Raw genomic sequence first — 17,467 nt, 5'->3', positions numbered from 1 at the left:
ATTTATATTCTTGATTGAATTAATATTTTGGTCTTTAAACAATTTTTTTAAACTTTTTGTTGATTACATAATTTGTTTACTGATGAGCTGATCTCATTAAAAAAAAAATTAGGTCAAAAAATGACTTACCGCATAAGAACCTAACGTTTAGGTCGAAAAATCTCGGGTCTATTTGATTACAATGAAACTATGTCAGCTCGGTATTATATCATGATTTAGTAATCCTTACTAATAAAAGGGACCTTTTGAGGCTCCATAGAGCGTCCACATCAGCAAAAAAACTTTTCCCGAAAAATGACACGTGGCATAAAATATAGTTTTACATTTTAATATAACTAATTTTTGAAAATTATAAATAATATGTAAACATACAGCCTAAAAAATGGAAAAACTACATTAAACATATGTAAAATTACCATTTTTCACTTAAAAAAAAAGACGGTTTATCTCCATAATGTAACATTACCATTTTATAAAAAAAAACAAAAAACATTATATATAATTTCGAAAATAATAAATATATGTAAACATACAACATAAAAAATGGAAATACTACATTAAACATATGTAAGATTACTATTTTACAGTTTTATTTTAAAAAATAATATGTAAACATACAACATAAAAAATGAAAAAGCTACATTAAACATATGTAAGATTACCATTTTTCACTAAAAAAAAGACGGCTTATCTCCATAATGTAACATTACTATTTTGTAAAAAAAAAGATTATATATAATTTCGAAAATAATAAATAATATGTAAACATACAACATAAAAATGGAAATACTACATTAAACATATGTAAGATTACCATTTTACATTTAAAAAATAGAAACATTACATTAAACAATAATAATTAAATATACAATATAAGAAAAAATAAATAATAAGTAAATATACAATATAATAAATAAAAATATTACATTAAACATATATCATAATATTATCATTTGATATAAAAGCAAGAAAATTAGAATAAGTAAATATACAATATATAAAATGGAAAAAGTAAATTAAACATATATATGAAAATGTATGGTTAAAAATAATAAGTGAATATACAATATAAAAATATTACACTAAACATTTATTATAATATTACAATAAGTAAATATAAAACATAAAAAAATAATAAGTAAATATACTATATAAGAAATACAAAAAATACATTAAACATCTATCTGAAAAATATATTATAAAATAAATAATAAGTAAATATATAATATAAGAAATAGAAATACTACTTTAAACATCTATCGTAATATTACAATTTGATATAAAAGAAAAACAATTAGATAAGTAAATATACAATATAAGAAATAGAAACACTACATTAAACATCTATCTGAAAAATGTATAGTTTTACATTTTTATTATTTCCAAATATTTTATAAGTAAATATACAATATGAGTAAAACAAGCATACAATATATGTAAAAGAAACGTACAATATAAGAAATATAAATATCACATTAAACCTCTATCATAATACTATTATTTGGTATAAAAGGAAGAAAATTAAAATAAATAAATATACAATATAAAAAAATAAACAATAGGTAAAATACAATTAAGAAATTCAAAAACTAAATTAAACATCTCCCTGAAAAAAATGTTTAGTAAAATGAATAATAAGTAAATATACAATTTAACAAATAGAAATATTATATTAAACATCTATCGTAATATTAGAATTAATAAATATACAATATAAGAAAAAATACACAATAAGTAAATATACATTATTATAACTGAAAACACTAAATTAAAAATCAATCTGAAAAATGTATAGTAAAATAAATAATAATTAAGTATATGTATTTTGACAAAAATAATTAAGTATAAGAAATAAAAATATTACATTAAGCATCTATCATAACATTAGAATAAAAAAAAAGTAAGTATACAATATAAAAAAAAATAATAATAACTAAATATACAATATAAGAAATAAAAATTAACATCAAACATCTATCTGAAAATGTATTTTTTTACATTTTTATTATTTACAAATACTTTTATAAGTAAATATATATACAATATATGAAGAAATAAATAGTAAGTAAATATGCAATATAAGAGATAGAAATGTTACATATTATAATAAGTAAAAATATAAGAAAAAAATAAATAATTACTAAATATAGTATATAAAAAATAAAAATATTACATTAAATATATATCATAATATTATCATTGATATAAAACCAAGAAATTTAGAAAAAGTAAATATACAAAATAATATAAGATAAATAGTAAGTAAATATACAATATAAAAAAAATTATACATCTATCTCAAAATGTATAGTTAAATGGAAAATGTATAGTTAAATAAATAATAAGCAAATATACAATATAAGACATAGAAATTTTACATTAAATATCTATTGTAATTTTACCATTTGATATAAAAGCAAGAAAATTAGAATAAATAAATATACAATACAGAGAAATTCCTTAAGATGTTCAGTTTAAGTTTTTGTCACAAAATAGCCTTAATAAGAAAAATGACCAAAAGAAGTTTTATTAAAGAGTAAAAATACTTTTATACCGTAGGGTTAACTAATCTAGATTTAGGGTTTAGAGTTAAGGGTGGGGTTTTGAGGATAGGATTTCAAATTAAAAAAAAAATTAAAATTAAAATTTTCAAAATAAAAAGTGGCTATTTTGGTCATTTTACTTATTCAATGTTATTTTTGTGACAAAAACTTAAAAAGAAAATTTGAGAGAGATGTCCTACAATATAAGAAAAACTAAATAATAAGTAAATATACAATATAAGAAATGAAAAACTATATTAAACATCTATCTGAAAAATGTATAGTTTTCAGTTTTTTCCTAAGGAAATATATATTCACACAAACATACAATTCAGAATTTTGTTGTTCTTCGTAATAAAATGTAAAAAAAAAACTATATAGTTAACATTTGAAAATCAAAATAGCCCCGCGCGTAGCGCGGATTAACTCCTAGTTTAAAAAATAATTATGGTTATGAGAAGTTTACGTTCATGTGCCAATCCTATCTATCTTCAATATTTTTCTCTTTTTCATTTTGGTTATTGTTTGATATAAATATTGATTTTGAAGTTTATTCTCATTTCATTTGTTTGTTTTGACCTGAGATTTAGAAAATGCTTATGATTTAAAATAATTAAATAGATACATACTAAGGTTAAGATCTGCACCTTTTGGAGAATAAATATTTTATATTTATTATTTATTTTATATTTTTCTGCATATTATGAAATAACAAAATAATAAGTATGTATATTAAATAACTAAGAAATCAGTTACTATTATGTTATAAATTGGCGTGTGCATATAAATCAAACTATCACTCTTGTTTATTCGCAATCATTTTAGGGTAAATAAATCAAAATAACTAATCTTATCTATCGTATATGATATATAATTAAATTCAAATGATATTAACATATATATATATATAGTACATTTTTAATATGAATGTTTATTAAATGAAGTTTCTACTCATATGATTTTATGATTATTTGCATATTTATGTAACAAAAGTTTACACCAACGATTTTTTTTTTTAATTGGGATAATTTCAATAATTTATAATCATTTAAAAAACAATGAATATTTTCAAATTAAAATATTAACTTTTCAATATATGTTCAATGCAAATATCAAAATATAAGTATACATTTTCATATGATGTATAGTTTAATTATATATATATACATATATATATATATATATATGTGCATATATTAACATAAAAACCTATTAAAATAAAATTATTTCTTCGTATGGTCTTATAATCATTGTATCTTAATATAGAAAAAATTTAAACCTTGATCGTAAAAGTTTATGTGAGACATTTAACAGTTTTAGTAATTTATACTCGTTTTGAAAAATTCAAAATACAACATATACAAAAAAATCTAGATTTTTATTATATGATTAATGTAATTATGTAATTTATTTTAATAATAAATAAATAAAAAAATGATAAAAAATTATACAGATTGTTATCAAATCTTTATTGTTTAAAATCATTAATTGCTATATATATATATATATATATATATATTTTAATCACATTAGATAATTCCGTCGATTTTATTTAAGGAAAGCCTGTGAAACAATAAAGATTTGATATATGCGACCAACTATACCCTGCGAAATATTATTTTGTTAGAGAGTATAATTTTTAGACTATAGTTTATATAAGGTGCTCTAGAATTCTTTGAAATATGATTTAGAAAGCATACACAAGTGCCACATAAGATAAATTTTTTTTAATTTTTACAAAATTCAGGTTATAACTTTTTAAAATATCCTCAATTAATATATAGGGGATTCACAAATGTCACATGCCAGAGAAAATAAATAGATAATAAAAATTGAACTGCATAGATCATGTGAAATAGTTTGCGATCGGATTATACACTATCTTGATATTTGCATAATATACGCGTGAAGTTAACATTAGGTTCGCCACAATTGTATATTTTTCTTACAAATACATATGCATAATTTATTTTGCTAGTGCATACGCTTTCATTAATATGTCTTTCCTATATTAAGAACCACGATAATTACAATTTTATGTTTCTCCACTATAATATTGCTATTTGTTGACACATATTTAGGTAGAGACTCGAACGATTTGTTCAAATGAAATGCGATGATTCATAGTCTAGATGGTACTCCATACGCCGGTGGCATGTTTAGCATCGACATTAAATTTCATAAAAATTATCCTTTTTCAGCACCCAAGGTTATATAAACTAAAATAAAATAAATTAAAATTTAAGAGCTTGTATATGTAATGTGTTAAGCACTAAAAACAAATACTTTTTGTTTCATTTTTTATCCTTTCTAGTTTACGTTTAAAACTCTGATTTATCATCCAAATATCAATTCTGAAAGATCAATATGCCTTGACATTCTTAAAGACAAGTGGGATCCCCCTCTCACATTTAAAAGGTTTAAAATTTGATTTATAAATTAAATAATTTATTTTGTGTATTTAAATACTACCTTTGTTATTTAGAGTTATTAAATGAATAAACAGGTGCTTTTGTCCATCACTTCATTATTGGCAGACCTAAACCCAGATGATCCTCTTGTGGCAGATATTGGAGAGCTCTTCAAAAATAACAATTTTCTATTTAATCATAGAGCTCGAAATTGGACCGGACGATTTGCTTATAGATTAATGGTTGTCTTAAGAAAAGTAGTAATTCTTTATGAATAAAAAAAAGATTAATAGTTGTTTTTTTTTTCAAATTAATCATACAAATAAGTACCAACTACTATGAATGATATGTTTTTGTGGATTTCTTATATATTATGTTACAAGCATTTTAGACTTTTTATTATGCTTAAAATGCATATTATAAATTGTAATAAATACTAGATTTTGACCAGCATTTTCAAAAAACAGCATTATTTTTTTAGTTGCGTAGAAAGTTTTAAAGTTAGCCCTAGGGTGTTTTCTCCCGGCCCTGACATGACTTTCGAGACAGCTGCATGACTTATCTTCCTGAAGCCGGCGGCGTTTCCGCTCTCCGGCGTTGCACCGATCCGTTGGTCTCATGGTTTCGCCTCTTCTGCTCGGGTTCTCTGTCTCATTTTCTCCGTATCGTCTTGCTTATGTCAATCTTGATTTCGCCACTGCCACTGCCACTGTTACTCTTGACGTCTCCGTCTCTCCTGCTCATTCTCTGATTGTCACCATCTCTTGTGGGAACCGAAATTCGCACTGTCGATTTCTGTTTAAATAAGGAAACTAGGAAAACCTTAATTTCCCAGAGATCCCGGATATCTGCTAATACCACACGCCAAGCAAATCAGAACACAATAATGACAACGATAAAGTATAAAAATCGTAAGAAGAGAGCAAAGAGAAGTCTTATTCCGAATTTGCGTATGAGCGTTTACAACAAGGTATAAGCCTGAGCTCGAGAGCTGTCGGCGATATTCCTAGTTCTAGCAACCCTAAGACGGCTAAACCTAATTGAGTCGCAGCTCTAAATAACAAAAACGAAAAATTGTCTAATTGCTTTAAGTGCTAAGTTTTCTCTGAAAAAGTTCCCCCTCCATGCCTCTCGCCTAGGACTCCTTATATACTGGCTCCAAGGTCGGTTTACGCTTTTCCCCTTCTGCCCTTAAGCCGAAAATGGATATATTCCATTTTTTCCGATCTTCGTAATTATCTTCAAAATTTCGTATTTATCCGCGGAAACTTGATATTTATCTTTCTTTGTGAACCAAGCGTAAACCGTCATGCGGCTTACGGGATGTTGGTTAAGAAATCATAAGTTGGGCTTGGAGTCATGTCTTAGGTCCCTTTGGGCCGTCTTTCGACTCGAAGCGTTTGTTACGGCTTCTTTCGATAAAGAACGAACTTTCCGTGGTTTTTACGGTAAAGTTTGATCGATAACTTAGAATGGCGGGGAATCGTGAAATGGCTTCGCTACGTAGCGACCGAGCTTTGGCTCGAGCTAGTGACCGAGCTCGAGCCGGCGCTTGGTCGCTACATAGCGACCGAGCAGAATGGACGTTCGGTCGCTATGTAGCGACTGAGCCTTGGCTCGAACGTCACCGAGTGGAGCTCGTGTTCGGTCACTGCGTAACGATCCTTTTCGGGTTTTTGTCCGATGACTCGCGTTTCCTCCGTAAAGCTTCTCGTAGAGAAGAATCTATTTCAAAAAAGTATTTGTCGAAGAAGTTTTCTACGTTTTTCTTCTTCGGGGATTTGGACGTTAACTTCGTCGTAACCGTTTTTGACCCCAACAGTGAGCCCCCCAGCTCGTTGGGAATGTGGATTTCTAGCAAGGTCCCAATGCGTGGTATGGCGAGTTTGGACGAGATTGGTGTATTTGGGCGAAGTTCGTGTCCAAAAATCCGCAAGTAAATAGTAATTTCTCATGCCTATAAGAAGGCAGGTAACTTCTTCACAATCTTCACACTTACTCATTCTCAGAGAGAAGTTTTTCTTGAAAAGTTCTTTCTCTTTCTCTCTGTCATTTCCTTCTTGATTTAAAAAAAAAACACGAGATGTCGAGTAAGAAGAGGAGTTCAAAGAAAGGGTCCTTGCCCGCGAACGTTTCTGAAGAGCTTCGAGTGCCGAAGATGGAACTCGTTCCTCATTCGGTAGACCCAGCCGAGAACGAGGCATGGTGGGTGGCGTGTTACGGTTCGATCACGCCTCCCATAGAAAAATCGTTCCCGGTCATGAACCATCGCCCAGTGGAGGCAGGTGCGCCGAGTAGGAGTACTAGTGGATTCCTCGAGGTCATGCGGTCGTTCTACTATATTTCGGACGCGGTGGAATTCATGGTTCCTCGTCAAGGAGAATGCGCTAGTAGTCCCCCGGAGGGCTTCTTTACTTGTTACGAGGCATTCGTAGTGCGTTGTCGTTTATGGTTTCCGATCCCCGAGATCATCGTCCGTGTGTTGGGTCGTTTTGTGGTGGCGATAAGCCAACTGAATCCTCTTGGCATCCAACACCTCATAGAGATCCTGGTCCTGAGCTACGAGTATGGTCTTTCTCTCACCGTTGATCACTTCGAAGCGCTTCTTCGATTACAGATCATCAGGGAAACGAACACGTACAGGCTGGTTCCTCGGAACTTCATGTCAGTGGTAAAGGGGTTCACTTCTAACTTCAACTCGTGGAGGAAGTTTTTCTTCTTCGTTCGTGTAGATGCAGCGTCCGTTGAGGAGAGTTGTATCCCACTGTTTCGGAGGTTGCCGAACGATCGTCCCTTTATCAACCCTCTTGCTCTGTTTCCTGAGGACATTATTGCGATGAGGGATCTGCTCAGGAATGGTCCTTTTTTTCTGGACTTCTTTTACGCCGTAGAGAGTTCGAAAGGCGCTGAGGTTTGTGCATCCTGGTCCTGCTTTGGGCGGAGAAACAAGGAGTGATTCCGAACCTGAAGACCAAGGTCCCAACGCCGGTCCCAACGTGGCTCCCACTATTGTGACGGGGCCGAATTCTTCAAGGGGAAAGATATTGATCTCGGCGACCTGGAGTTTTCGGTGGACGATTGCATGCTTCCAGGATGGGATCCAAACCTTGCTTTTGGCGATGGAAATGGTACGAGCGAGGTCCCTATTCCGGACTTCGATGATTTCTTCGCTGGTCTTCCATCGGGCTTTGACGTTCCTCAGGCCACGAGCGAGTCAGGGAGGCCGAAAGTTGTTGCGGAAGGATCTCGCATCATTAACGGGGTATAAATTTTAAGAATTCTGACGATCGTTATTATTATTTTTTGCTTATAACGTGTCAATCGGTTTTATAGGGTTTAAACTTGCTTGGATCGGCCATTGAGGCGAGCCATAGAGAGGCCATGATCTATCGCTTTAAAGCGGAGAAGGCGGAAAAGGATCTTGCTCGCATGCGAGACGAGATGTTGGTGCGAGACGCTCAACTCGCTCGTGATCATTCCAGGGCTGTTCGCAGGGCGGAACGGAAGGGCAAGAGGGAAATTGTCGAGGTGATGAAGACTCGCGCTTCTCAATTCCAGGTTGAGTACGGGAATATTAAGGGTGCTTTCAACTCGCTGGGCGACTTCTGTGAGTGTCGCGGCTACGTCGGGAGCCTTTGGAAGACGCAGGAAGATGACTACGTTTTCGAGAGGGAGATGGAGTTAATGAAGGGTGGCATGAAGGATCATGCTCACGCTGAGGCGACCATTCCTCCGATCGATGGGAAGATCCAGGGATTATGGGATCCCATCCCGGTTTCCCCTGATACCGTAGAAACTACGACTGATTTTGCCGGTGACGATGAGGAAGTGAACTTTCCCGCGGATGCATTCGGAGCTTCCTTGTCCGAGAGTTTTAACTTTGATCTGTGAGCGTTTTGACGGGAAGGAGTTTTTCCCTTTATCTAGTATTTAGCGGCCGAGTGTGGCCTTTGTTCATATATGTCTGGCCGAGTGTGGCCTTCGAACTTTGTACGGGCGTTTTTTGGCCGCTTTATCCGGGACTGGCCGTTGGTGGCTTTGAACCCCTACCGCTATGCGGTTTATAATGGATGTTTGTTTGAGTTACTTTGTTTTAGAGTGGGTTTTGAAGTAAACATGAGTTGTCGTCTCATATTTATCTTCGTTGAGGCGTTCAATCTGTTAGTTTGTTCGAGACGTGAGTTTTCGTAAAAATTATTTACGATCTTCCGGGAACGATGAGATATGAACGAAGAGACATGTTTTAGGATCTCGTATCGTTTAGATATCATGTCTTTGAGATGTCTGAGACCAATGCAATGAGTTTAGGGCAAGACCTAGGTTTACTCTCAGTTTTAAGGTTTGTGCGGTGACTAGCCGGCTATCGGTTTTCCTGTTGCAATTTCTACCTGATTCGTACCGATTTAAAGTCCGCGATAGGTTCTCGGCTTATATGACTTGTATGGTACGAATCGAGCATCTTTCCAGAGACACTTTTTAAGCCAACTGGAAGTGCTAGACCAAAATTTTGGATTTTTTTTGTAGCGCGCTTTCGTCCTTGTGTTGGACGTTTGAAGATCAAAAGAGTGATCAAGTTGCGTTTGTTTAAGACAGCTGATGTGTTCGTCGGGGCCAATCGACGAACGGAATGTAAGATTTGTAGTGGTCGCGTTCGGACAATTTGTTCGTATCATCTTGATTTTTAACTTAGCGACGTCTCGCAGTTATTTCGAAAACTATACGTATATTGCTGAAGTGAAATTGTTTTGCGATTTTGTCTTAAAAAGAGCGACGCATATTTCGTAAAAATTTTCGAAATCTCGATAGAATTCGATTACAATAACGCATCTTTTCCTATGTGGGAGTATACGAGTATACGCACCCACTCCCCCCCCTTTTTTAGAGAGGGGGATAGCTGAACTCGTCCTTCGACGAGCTGCCTACGTACCCCTTTCGAGGATCAAGCCATCTTGTAGTTCTGTTTTATGCCGCGAGTGTTTTCACTCGGCGGTTGTTGCCGTGCTGACCGCCTTGATCTTAATGATCGTGGCTGGGTCAGTGTTCTCTTCCGGATGTTCCGGTTGAGTTGTAGTGTCGGCTTCGGATTCAAGTTGAGTTTCGACACCTGAAGCGCCTGCATCGGCAGACGATATTAAATCGTTTTTTCTTGGAACGTTGTTGGTCGAAGATTTATCAATCTTCATGCGTTTGCGATTTGCCATTGCAGAGGTCGTCATCTGTCTTAACTTGTGTTCCGCGAGGAAGCACAGTCGCGACTGTTTCTGACATCCCTAGATAGCTGCGACTCCGTTTGGGGTCGGGAATTTGACGCCCAGGTGGTACGTCGACGGAACGGCTTGCATAGCGTTGAGCCATGGGGTTCCCATGATCACGTTATAGATGGCAGGATGATCGACTACCGCGAACTCGACGATTTTTGTGATCTCCTTGGCCATGACTGGTAGCTGAATCTATCTGAGGGTCATCGATACTTCACCCGAAAAGCCTGTGAGCGGTTTCGGAATTGGAGTTACTTCTCCGAGTTTGATGCTCATCCGATTGAGAGTGTCGCGGAAGATTACATTGACCGTGCTTCCCGGGTCAATGAGTACTCTTCCGACTTCCAGATCTCGTATGACGAGGTCTATGACGAGCAGATCGCAGTGAGGCTGATCAATCCCGCTGGCTTCCTCCTTTGTGAAGGTGATTGAGCAGTTCTGATCATCTTTGGTAGGAGACCATGTAGGCCAGTTTGCGCTCGACTCCGCCTTCCACTGGTAAGCCTTGATGGCGGAAACCGTATCGTTGCAGAATTGCGATCCTCCGATGATCATGTTGACTCTACGACGATTGTTATCGTTTCCTTTGTCATATGGCCTCCTGCCGCGTCTATCCCCAGATTGATTTCTTTGGGGAGATCTCTCCGCGGGAAGATTTCTGTCTGGCTTCGGGGGGCGATCGATCTCGAGGATGAGATCTTTCACGCTGGTCACTTCCGAGAGTTCTCCGGCTAGTAGCTTCGCGGCCAGCCTTGCTCCCAAGATCTTGCAGTTAGTCGTGGAGTGTCCTCGGGACTGGTGGAACTCGCAGAAGGTGTTTTCATCATATCCTTGACTGCGAGTCCACGTATTCCTCGTGGTTCGGCCCTGGTCTGAGCTGATCGCGTAATTGTGTGCTACTCGGAGTTCTTCCCCCTCGTGATGGACAAACTTGTCGTTACGAGGGTTCTTCTTCCTCGTTTTTGGGTCTACATCTTTTGAGGACGATCTCGCCGACTTATGTTTTTGCGATAAGATTTTCGTTTCTTCCTCGATCATGATGTAGTCCGTCGCCTTGTGGAGAGCGTCTTGAATCGTCCGCGGTTTTTCGAGGGATATCCATTTTCTGAATTTTGACTTGTACTAGAGCGCCTTTCTGAGCGCATCGATGGCAACTTTGTCGCTTATCCCGCTCACCCTGGACATTACCAACTTGAATCGGCTGATGAACTCGCGGAGGGGTTCCTCTTCCCTCTGTGACAGACTCCAGAGATCGACATCGGAAGTTTCTCTATCTATGAACATAGAGTATTGCTTGAGAAATTCCGATGCGAGCTGTTGGAAACTCCCGATAGAGTTTCGCTTAAGGCGCGCAAACCATTCGAGGGCTGCTCCTTCTAGATTCTCGACGAACAGGCGGCAGTAGCCGGCGTCTCTCTCGCCGTCCTTCAGCCTCGCTCTTCCCATCGTGATGTGGAAAGCCTGAAGGTGCGTTCTCGGATCGGTCGTACCATCATACTTCGGTACTTTGATTTTTTCTGGATCGGATACCCTCGTATCTGAGATGCGAGCGGTGAAAGGGGTCTTCCGAGCCTCTTCCAGCAGCCTGTCGATCTCGGGGGCCGCGCTAGTAGCGTGATGGATTAGGGATTTTACGGCTCTTACTTCTGCCGCAGTCTTGGTGATATAGTCGCGAAGATCGCGTATATCCGACGTCTCGTTAGCTGATTTCCGCGCTTGTCGGCGTTTACTGCGAGTGAGCTCGGTTTGTTTTTCTGCCAGCACTTCTTGTTCGTTCCAATAGAGGATTTCCTCCTCTTCTGTCATTGGTTTATCGAACGGAGAGCTTTCCCGAGTGAATCGGCTTCTGGTCCTCCTTGGATGTCTGTCGACGTCCTCATCAGTATTGTTGGAGACATCGCTAGGATCCAGGTCGACTTGCTTGACTCCGTTGTCCTCCGAAACCTTCGCGGGAGGCGGAGGGCTTTCGGAGTTTCCCTTTTCGACGGGAGATCTCTCGCTAGGGTTTTGACCCGAAGGTCGTTCCTGCGCGACTCCAGGCCTGTTGAGTCGGGTTGCGAAGTCGAGTCTTTTCCCGCAGACTTTAGTGGTTCCGCGGGGGCGGATTGCTCGAGTCCTTGCCGTTAAAGTTTCAACTTGTTTGGTCAAGGTGCTCACGAGCTTATCCTGTTCTTCCGACCTTTTTTCGTAGGTGGCGAACATCTTTTTAAACTCCTCGAGCGCCGCGTCGTTGGCTGGTGCGTTGGCCGCGGATACGTCCGCTGCGGGAGTGTGGAGATCAGTGCCGCTGCCTCCGTTAAGAGGAGTCTGCACGTTATCCGCATCGTCAGTTGACATGTCTGGTTGAGCGTGATGTGGTTGAGAGTTAGATTGATCCGTACCCCCCTCCTTCTAGGCCAAACTGTGGGAACCGAAATTCGCACTGTCGATTTCCGTTTAAATAAGGAAACTAGGAAAACCCTAATTTCCCAGAGGCCCCGGATATCTGCTAATACCACACGCCAAGCAAATCAGAACACAATAATGGCAACGATAAAGTATAAAAATCGTAAGAAGAGAGCAAAGAGAAGTCTTATTCCGAATTTGCGTATGAGCGTTTACACTAAGGTATAAGCCTGGGCTCGAGAGCTGTCGGTGAGATTCCTAGTTCTAGCAACCCTAAGACGGCTAAACCTAATTGAGTCGCAACTCGAAATAACAAAAACGGAAAGTTGCCTAATTGCTCTAAGTGCTAAGTTTTCTCTGAAAAAGTTCCCCCTCCATGCCTCTCGCCTAGGACTCCTTATATACTGGCTCCAAGGTCGGTTTACGCTTTTCTCCTTCTGCCCTTAAGCCGTCATAGCATAAAAATGGAGATATTCCATTTTTTCCGATCTTCGTAATTATCTTCAAAATTTCGTATTTATCCGCGGAAACTTGACATTTACCTTTCTTTGTGAACCAAGCGTAAACCATCATGCGGCTTACGGGATGTTGGTTAAGAAATCGTAAGTTGGGCTTCGAGTCATGTCTTAGGTCCCTTTGGGCCGTCTTTCGACTCGAAGCGTTTGTTACGGCTTCTTTCGATAAAGAACGAACTTTCCGCGGTTTTTACGGTAAAGTTTGATCGATAACTTAGAATGGCGGGGAATCGTGAAATGGGTTCGCTACGGTCTTCGGGAGATAGCATCGAAGGGTAGACGAGAACGCATGGACTAATGTTGTACCGATGTTTCGGAAGAGCTCGAGCTCGGTCGCTACGTAGCGACCGAGCGGAATGGACGTTCGGTCGCTATGTAGCGACTGGGCCTTGGCTCGAACTCGGACGCTACGTAGCGACCGAGTGTAGCTCGTGTTCGGTCACTGCGTAACGATCCTTTTCGGGTTTTTATCCGATGACTCGCATTTCCTCCGTAAAGCTTCTCGTAGAGAAGAATCTATTTCGAAAAAGTATTTGTCGAAGAAGTTTTCTACGTTTTTCTTCTTCGGGGATTTGGACGTTAACTTCGTAGTAACCGTTTTTGACCCCAACATCTCTCCCGTTCCTGCCCTCTGCATAATGATATGGCAGTTTCTTAATTTCTTCAATTTGTGTATATATGACCTAATTTCTCTAAAAATAAAATTATTTCTCGTATACATCTCGAATGAAAAACAATTTTTTTTTCAGAAGAAGAAAACATAATTTAGGGTTTATACGATTCATCACCAACACCTTGATTTGTGTGAAGCCTTGTTATCACTAGTAATTTCCGGTAGCCACTATCCATTGCTGAAGAGAAACCCCAAATCCGAGTCTCCCTCGGTGATGCAAATCGCCTTAATCCCTCGGCTATATCACTAATAGTACTGGTTCTATGCACGTGCAAAGTGTGCCTTTGCACAAGGTATATTTACTTTTGGGTCCATATTATTAGCTTACATAGCTTTTGTCTATCATCTTTAGCTAAGCCTTTACCAAACATTATAGCTGATTTATTGAGATTTATGGCCTGACCTGAGGCTTTTTCATATATTTGCAGTATCTGCATTAGCTCTCTGCATTCCTCCTCCTCAGCTTTACAGAATAGAAGAGAATCATCTGCAAAAAGCAAGTAAGAGATTGCAGGTCCTGTTCTACTTGCTTTAAAGCCATGAATTTTTCCTGCTTTAATACTATTTTGAATAATAGATGACAATCCCTCAGTGCAAAGCAAATAGATGTAAGGAGATATGGGATCTCTTTATCTTATTCCCCTATTAGGTATTATCCTTCCTACAGGGTTTCCGTTTATTAGAATTGAATAGGATGCTGAGCTTATACACTTCATGACCCATCTACACCATTTCTCACTGAAGCGTAGACCTTTCATCATAGCGTTAATATAATTCCATTTGACCTTGTCAAAGGCTTTACTTAGGTCTAGCTTAAGGGCCATAAAGGGTTGAGCGAGTTTTTTTTGTATTTAGTGAATGGAGGAGTTCATGAGCAATGAGGATGTTATCCGTAATGAGCCTATTAGGGATGAAAGCTGATAGTCAAGCTTCTGTTATGGTTTTCTTCCAAATAGCTATAAGATTATAAATAAAAAAAAGGATCGGATCTAAGCTTCATGCATTAAAATTATATTCAGTTTACATTTTATTTCACTTGTACTCACATACTCTATGTTTATCTTCATTATATCAACTTGGAATATCAATAATAAATACTTTAACATCTTTCATTTACTTACTTGATACTTTAGATTAGAGTTCATCTCTAATTTATGAATGGATCATGTGGTACATTTAATTGTTATTTTATGTTCTCACTTTTGTTAAAACATTTCCGAAATAATATCCTAACTCCTTTGCTACTATATTTCCTCGCAATTCCACACCAAATCCATTCATTTTATTTGAATCTGTTGATTCTTATTTATTGTTAATTAAAATTAGATATTCTGTTTCGGAAAAATAAATTTTATATTTATAAATAAATGGTTATTGAGATTTTTTTTATTTCAATAATAACCCAATTACTTTTTATGTTGTTTTGTTGTCAAATATAAAATTAACATACTATCAAGTTTATGATAAAAATAAAAATGAGAAGATTATTATCCTAGTACTTGAGAAGTAATGTTGATTTATAATTTTTGTAAATTTTTAGAATATGGTAATAAATCATAAATCATTATTAATATAACAATAAATAATAAAATAGTAGAAATAGAAATATGATTATATTTTAAAAACTATGAAATATTATTTAAATATATTTTTTATAATTATATAATTTTATTATTAAAACAATTCTTCCAAATTTTATGAAGTTTTTTTTAATTATAGTTTCCTAATCCTAATACTATTAATTTCTTTTTTAATATCTAGAAATTTTAATAATATTATTTGTTTTACGTTTTGGTAGTTATATACCTAAACAAATTGTCTGTTTATTTTAAAGAATTTTATTTAATATATTTTGATAATAATTATCAAGCGGAATGGATGTATCCTGATTCAGGGTGGACACCACCGGTGTACGGGCCAGATGTCAAACATTCTAAATGCTTTCTCATGGAAGATTAGATTCCTTCCTAAGATCAAGCACTTTATATGGCAAATAGTCTCAGGTTACATTGCGGTGAAGACAAATTTATGTGCAAAAGGTATTCAATGTGATACCTAGTGTGCAAGATGTGGAGTAGCGAAGGAATCAACAAATCATGGTTGTTTTAATGTCCGCCAGCAGTTCAAGTATGGACCCTTTCACAGATCCCATCCAATCCAAACAATTCTTCTATGCAATGGATCTTTGGAAATATGGATTATCTATTTTGGAGATAAAATATAGAAAATCATCAGTTCGCTAGGATATTATGGTATCTGGAAATGAGGAACAATATGGCTTTTAGTAATATTAATATTTATCCCATAAATACTCTGCAGGTGGCGGTAACTGAATGCACAATTTGGAATGAGACTCAGGATGAACATATTCGAAGGGTTAATCATAGTAGGGAGGCAAATCAGGAAAGTTTACCTCAAATTTTAGGTAGATGGTGTTTCACAAATGACTCTTGGAAAGAAAAGAATACATTTTTGAGATAAGGTTGGTACAATACACTAGAAGGTTTCAATGGACTAATGGGGGCAAAAAATACAAGAGCCAGCCTTTTTCCCCTCCATTCGGAAATAGAAGCACTCATATGAGCAATGGAAAGTATGAGGAATCTTAGACAATTCCATGTAACATTCGCAAGAGAGTGTTCTCAATTGGTGAAGCTGATTTCAGAATCAAAAGAATGACCTACCTTTGCAACATACTTGGAAGATATTCAGACACTGAAGGAAAGTTTTAACTACAACGGATGCATAACAAAAAGGCTGATAGTTTGGCACCCAGTGCCAGGAAACAAACGTCATTTGTCATTTACATGGATGCAGAGTTACCATCTTAGTTTGCAGAGTTTTAGTTGAGTTTGTTTATATTGTTGACAACAAAAAATATTTAATATATTTTAACCAAAGTAAATAGGTTAAAAATATTTCCAAGATTATAATTTTAAATATCTACATATATATTATTAAATAAAAATTTAAATAAAAATATTTATTTTATCTTAATTTTTACATATAATTAAGGGCAATTCTCTCAAATAGCTCATTTTAAGTTTTTCTCACAAAATACATTTCATTAAGAAAAATGACCAAAATAACCAATTTTTATTTTGAAAATTTTAATGTTTTTAAAAAAATTTAAATTTGAAACTCTATCCTCAAAATCCCACCCCTTAACTCTAAACCCTAAGTCTAGATTAGTTAATCCTATAAATGTATTTTTACTTTTTAATAAAACTTCTTTTGGTTGTTTATCTCATTGATGACTATTTTTGTGACAAAAATTTTAAAAGTGCTAACTTAGAGAATTTCTCTATAATTAAACTAAAATTAAAATTTAACAAATTTTATTTTAAAGTATAATTTCAATTTTAAAACTTTTATTTCTGGACATGGTGCAGAAAAACATTTAGCTAAGCGTGAAAAACTGAAGATGGAATTGCACATAAGAAATAACTATGAAAAGGTTTCACTCAGACAAAATTTTGGAATCTGACTAGAAAGACACTTAGACACAATTAAGGCAGGAAAATTGAGAAGAAAACAAGTTCATTTTGTCTTTGGTGAATAATAATCAAATCCAAGTCGTCGCGGACTAATTGTCTTCCACAAACAATGAACTGCATTAAAAATCAATGGAATATTCAACGTAAGAACCCATAAAATATCTTCTGGCTGATTTTTCTTGAAT

At 35.7% G+C, this 17,467-nt stretch overlaps 1 long non-coding RNA gene across 1 annotated transcript; it reads left to right on the top strand.

Moving 5' to 3' along the window:
• The first annotated feature begins 14,117 nt into the window (after nucleotides 1-14,117).
• LOC125587716 lies at nucleotides 14,118-16,627 on the top strand. Its single transcript, XR_007324015.1, has 2 exons — nucleotides 14,118-15,912; nucleotides 16,105-16,627. It is a non-coding gene; the product is annotated as an uncharacterized LOC125587716 (long non-coding RNA).
• Nucleotides 16,628-17,467: the final 840 nt, after the last annotated feature.

Source organism: Brassica napus, chromosome C5 (genome assembly GCF_020379485.1).
Source record: "Brassica napus cultivar Da-Ae chromosome C5, Da-Ae, whole genome shotgun sequence".
Taxonomy (NCBI): domain Eukaryota; kingdom Viridiplantae; phylum Streptophyta; class Magnoliopsida; order Brassicales; family Brassicaceae; genus Brassica; species Brassica napus.
The sequence above is the reverse complement of the archived record's forward strand: the minus strand, read 5'-3'. Positions and strand labels throughout refer to the sequence as shown.